This window comes from Heptranchias perlo, chromosome 10 (assembly GCF_035084215.1).
Source record: "Heptranchias perlo isolate sHepPer1 chromosome 10, sHepPer1.hap1, whole genome shotgun sequence".
Classification (NCBI taxonomy): Eukaryota; Metazoa; Chordata; class Chondrichthyes; order Hexanchiformes; family Hexanchidae; genus Heptranchias; species Heptranchias perlo.
Window position 1 is genome coordinate 64263748 of NC_090334.1, and position 6000 is coordinate 64269747.

At 42.8% G+C, this 6000-nt stretch overlaps 1 long non-coding RNA gene across 1 annotated transcript in view; it reads left to right on the plus strand.

Annotated features, from left to right (window-relative positions):
- The window catches only part of LOC137326660 (uncharacterized), a 79799-nt gene extending 76426 nt beyond the window's left edge, over positions 1-3373 (plus strand). Inside the window, exons 2-3 of the long non-coding RNA XR_010964256.1 lie at positions 2116-2231; positions 3298-3373. This is a non-coding gene — a long non-coding RNA (uncharacterized lncRNA). The remainder of the gene's footprint in view (positions 1-2115; positions 2232-3297) is intronic.
- Positions 3374-6000: the final 2627 nt, after the last annotated feature.

The window sequence follows — 6000 nt, forward strand, 5'->3', positions numbered from 1 at the left end:
AGCCCCGTAAAGTTTCTCGGCCAATGCTCGTTGCTCTAACCTAAACTGCTGAAAACAATCAAGCCGTGCTATTGATATCTCTAAAATCATCAATTCCCCCTTTCAACAGATATCAATGACCCTTTTTAACCCTGAATCGTAAACTTTCTTTGGAGTCCATTCCACATGTTCACTGTGAATTTTGTATTTGTGTCCTTTAGTTTAATGGTCATTGACCAAATTAAATAGTCTGCATACGTCAACCCGAAAGACCTTGGCCTAGAAATGCGATCAGGTGTGCAGTGGGGGGTGGGGGGAGGGGGGTGCGGGGGCACATTTTGCACCTGCCTTTTCACATGGGCATTGTGACCATGTACAATTGGTGCTGGGGCTACAAGAGCTGTAGATCTGGCCTCTGGTTTCTCCAATATCACTTTTGGAGGGCCAGGTCCAGGTGGTGGACAGGAGGAGGGAGATCTCGTTCCCCCGCAGGGAGCAGAAGCTCTCCAGGCAACACCTTGGTTGTCAGTGGGAAGAGGTGGCTGAGGAGGTCAATGCAAGGAGCTTAGCCTCTGGGACATGGCTGCATTGCCGAAAAAGGTTTAATGACCTCAGCAGAGTGGTCAAGGTAAGAACCTAGCTCTCACCTCAATTAAATTCTCCTCACACGTGCCCCACCTGCAGCCCCACTACTCACGACACTCCGCTCCCCCATTTCCCTGCCCTCTCCTACAATCAATGCACCACACTTCACTTCAACTCTTACTTCTCCTACTCTCAGTACACCCCTCACTTTCCCACACCTCACATGTTTCACACAATAAATGCACTATTCGACCATGATAAGCACATTCTCAAAACAGCTAACAAGGCTGTCAATAATACACACCTTTCTTGCAGGAGAAGGCCACACACAACATGAGGCAGCAGCCGGAGACCGGTGAAGGGTGAGGCCACTTGCACGCCCAGTTAAGGAGGACGTGCCGGACATCAAGGGCAAGGGGCGAGTCATGGGCCCCAGTGAGTGGCAATGCTGGCAGGTTTTTTTCACATGTTAGCTGAGCAGGCAGGCCAATTTTGGGAAGGCTCCGACTGGCGAGCTGTATCAGGACGCCTGATTGATGTCCACTGGTTGCCAGTAATATGGAAATAAAACCCGATTTAGAGGCGTCTTGAACAAGTGTTCCAGACATATTGCCAATTCACGCGGGGATTTGACATGAAACCAATTTCTCCCCCAGTGTCTGATCTTATTTAATGGCCCAAAAATTACTCACCTATGAATGCCGTTCCTTAATGGCGTCCTCTGTCTCTGCCGACGAATCGAAGGAGGAATCTCACGCATTTACACATAGGTATCAAAACCCGGAAATCGTGAACTTGCTCCTATTGGTTCACCGGCGATTTGACAGCTGCAAATTAAAGGGCCATCACACTCCATAAGCATAGAAATCATTGAAAAATCATAAACTTGCTCACCTGGAATGTAACTACTTACGCCACCAAAAGGCACGCTGAAAAATACCAGGTAGACACTACTTTTTAAAAGTGCAGTGACTCTTAATGACAGCCAAACAGCTAAAAATTAAATTTTAAAAATGTGGAGTTTCATATTACTCCTTATTGTAATATTTTTTGGTCATTAAACATTTTTTAAAAATTAAAAAAAAGTTTAAAAATATATATTTTTTACTTTCCTCATCTGTCTCTTTAATTTAATTACACTACTTCTTTGGGTTTTTATTTAAAAAATTAACATTTTAATTTACAATGACTTGCAGAATATTACTTTAAATGAATGAACTTTGCTTGCCCGCTTGTGGGCGTGACTTCTCTTCCTGACTAGATTCTGTGGGTGTGTCTTCCTTTCTCACGGACATTTGCCATGCGAATCAGCCCATGGTGTTCGGAGGCTGGGCTGGTGTCAGGCATTTTTTGAAAACTTACAAATCATGCAAGTCTACGCCATGGAGCCTGCAGTGAGTAAATTCGTACATTCAATTTGCAGGAGCTGCTGTGAAAGTTGCCAGGCCGCTCTGAACAACGTGGGCTCAATGTTCTTTCAAATAAAAAGCAACTTGCAACTAGCACCCATGTTTTGTTGATAGTAATTAAAATGTTTACATTTTCTTATAGCTGTGAACAAGAGAGGGAGAGAAGGAGAGATCCAGGAACCAATCACAAAACAACCAATTAAATGTCTACTCAAGTCTTTGGAGGGAGGTCTGAACCCACTAACCTCTGATTCTGAGGTAAGAGTGCCTCTACTGAGTCAAGGCTGACACTAGAGATGAATGCAATCTTTTTAGCAACTTCTACAGTAAAGTTGAATTAATTCTTGATAACTAGACATAATAGTCAACCAAAAATCAATGGGATAGATCTTGACTTTGTGCGATAGTGTAAAACAGGTTCAGTTGGCAGCCTGTTTTACATCTCTCCTGATTTTTATTTCCATTGACTTGACCGTCACACAAAGCCAAGATCTACCACAATGTATTCCATCCTTTCAAAAGAAAATTTAGTATTTTTGTGATGCCACCATTCTCCAGTGCTACAACTGTTTTACATCCCAATATTTATTGGCCTTTTGGGTACATGCAAATTTAATCAATACTGAGAAGCAAAATATAAGGAATTGAACATTTGATTTTTAGTTATTTTCGAAGAAAGAATGTCTTCCATGGATGACCATCCACGATGTGGGGCATGAAGAGATCACTCTTTTTCCCCTTCTCTATTGCACGAAGACTAATTCTCAGAGTGTTATTCGTAACAGGCCAATTAAATTTGTTGTTGAGACAAAAATAATGACCTGAACTATTTAGGCCATAAATTTCAGCTCCCTAGCATTGCATTAAAATGGATGTAAAATACCACCCTAGTCTTCATTGACGCACACCTTACAATGCTGGGCTCAAAAGTCCATTAACTGTTGTGAAAAGGTCAACATTTTGGCAAATGTTTAAAACTGTACAAATCATTGATGTTCAAAAATCAAGGTTTCTTTGAAAACAGCTGATGTATGTATTATCACACAAATCTGTCAAAGAAACTGAAATTGCAGAAATATTCTCACATTTATATCTGTGATAATAATTTGTTTTTCAGTGCTGTACTGCTTCTCTGCCTCCAAATAATAAGATTGATAATTTTTAGGCTGTCAATTACAACCAGACTTTGCTGCTTTGTGAAATTGTCTAACTATTCTGTGTCAAACCTCCAATTGGGGATAATCAATAAAATAATTTATTCTGGTGCTCCTAGCAGGATTGGCCACCCGTTAAGTACCTCTCCTGATTTTTGTTCCCATTGAAGGCAATGGAAATGAAAATCGGGAAAGGTGTACAATGAGCGGATGATCTGATATCACCTGTTTTACACTATCGCCCAAAAGGTAAGATGACCCCTTATGTTTTTTTAGCCTGCCTAGCGGGTCAATGTGGCGTATTTGTAATTTAATTGTTGCAAGAAGGGATACAAAATCAAGTAATATTGTGGTAGTGATTACTTAAAATGTTCATCTATTTGATAACTTAACAATTACAAATCAAACTTGTCTGTGGACAATTGCAAGACATACTAATTTGTGGATTGGCATCCATTACGTCTCATTAAATTTTGAATCAGTTTGCATTCTGGAAGATTGGAGAAGTACATGTCAGAAGATCACAATGTCCAGTTCATATAAAAAAAGTCCCATTGTTACACCTCTGGGTTAGGCTGTTGCATAATTAGATACTGAGTAGCATACAAAACTTCTGAACATAGGAAAGGCGGGTTCACTTGTTGTAGAGACCAGCACCGCTGAACCCAAGAGAATATCTAAGATAGACCCGAAATTGGCAGTATAACTCAGCAGTGAGGTCCTGATCTCAGACTGCTTGGAATTCACACCAAATGGAGTAAAAAAAAAGAAATAAGATTTATAAAGTACCTTTCACATTATCAAAATGTCCTTAAAAGCTTCACAGCAGACATAGAGTCATAGAGTCATAGAGTCATAGAGTCATACAGCACGGATAGAGGCCCTTCGGCCCATCGTGTCTGCGCCGGCCATCAGCCCTGTCTACTCTAATCCCATATTCCAGCATTTTGTCCGTAGCCTTGTATGCTATGGCATTTCAAGTGCTCATCCAAATGCTTCTTGAATGTTGTGAGGGTTCCTGCCTCCACAACTCTTTCAGGCAGTGAGTTCCAGACTCCAACCACCCTCTGGGTGAAAAAGTTCTTTCTCAAATCCCCTCTAAACCTCCCGCCTTTTACCTTGAATCTATGTCCCCTTGTTATAGAACCCTCAACGAAGGGAAAAAGCTCCTTAGTATCCATCTTATCTGTGCCCCTCATAATTTTGTACACCTCAATCATGTCCCCCCTCAGCCTCCTCTGCTCCAAGGAAAACAAACCCAATCTTCCCAGTCTCTCTTCATAGCTGAAGCGCTCCAGCCCTGGTAACATCCTGGTGAATCTCCTCTGCACCCTCTCCAAAGCGATCACATCCTTCCTGTAGTGTGGCGACCAGAACTGCACACAGTACTCCAGCTGTGCCCTAACCAGTGTTTTATACAGCTCCATCATAACCTCCTTGCTCTTATATTCTATGCCTCGGCTAATAAAGGCAAGTATCCCATATGCCTTCTTTACCACCTTATCTACCTGTTCCGCCGCCTTCAGGGATCTGTGAACTTGCACACCAAGATCCCTCTGACCCTCTGTCTTGCCTGGGGTCCTCCCATTCATTGTGTATTCCCTTGCCTTGTTAGTCCCTCCAAAGTGCATCACCTCGCACTTTTCCGGGTTAAATTCCATTTGCCACTGTTCCGCCCATCTGACCAACCCATCTATATCGTCCTGCAGACTGAGGCTATCCTCCTCGCTATTTACCACCCTACCAATCTTTGTATCATCAGCGAACTTACTGATCATACCTTTTACATTCATATCCAAGTCATTAATGTAGACCACAAACAGCAAGGGACCCAGCACCGATCCCTGTGGTACCCCACTGGCCACAGGCTTCCAGTCACAAAAACAACCTTCGACCATCACCCTCTGCCTTCTGCCACTAAGCCAGTTTTGTATCCAAAGTGCCAAGGCACCCTGGATTCCATGGGCTCGTACCTTCTTGACCAGTCTCCTGTGGGGGACTTTATCGAAGGCCTTACTGAAATCCATGTATACCACATCCACTGCGTTACCCTCATCCACACGCCTAGTCACCCCCTCAAAAAATTCAATCAAATTAGTCAGACATGATCTTCCCTTGACAAAGCCATGTTGACTATCCCTGATTAATCCTTGCTTCTCCAAGTGGAGACTAATTTTGTCCTTCAGAATTTTTTCCAATAATTTTCCTACCACTGATGTTAGGCTCACTGGCCTGTAGTTCCCCGGTTTTTCCCTACTCCCCTTCTTGAATAATGGTATTACATTAGCGGTTCTCCAGTCCTCTGGCACATCCCCTGTGGCCAGAGAGGTTCTGAATATATGTGTCAGAGCCCCCGCAATCTCCTCCTTTGCCTCAAACAGTAGCCTGGGATACATTTCGTCCGGGCCTGGGGATTTATCCATTTTTAGGCCTGCTAAAACCGCCAATACCTCCTCCCAGACATGGTAATTCATTATATGTGAAATGCTTTGCAATATTTCTGAGAGCTGTAATAAGGCATAGTACAAATTTGAAACTTCTTTTTTCAACTTACTGATGAGTCTATTTAATATTTGCAAAATTTTAAAATTTTCTTCCCTAACTTCAACCAGCAGCATGGAGCCCGATGATCATGGCTTCCACCCCTTTCCTGGGTGTGTTCCCTGGCCGAACCCACCATAATCATGTAAATGATCTTGTGTCCAGGGTTGGGGGTGTATTTCTGTGCCAGGCAGCAGTCCTGCCCTAATGTGTGCCCTAATTCCACAATCGTGGAAGTTTTAGCCCAGAGTATTCTGTGGGGAGCTACAAAATACACAGAATTTATTCCATGACTAAATTGACAAGGTTGTCCTCTTCATCCTCTTGACTGG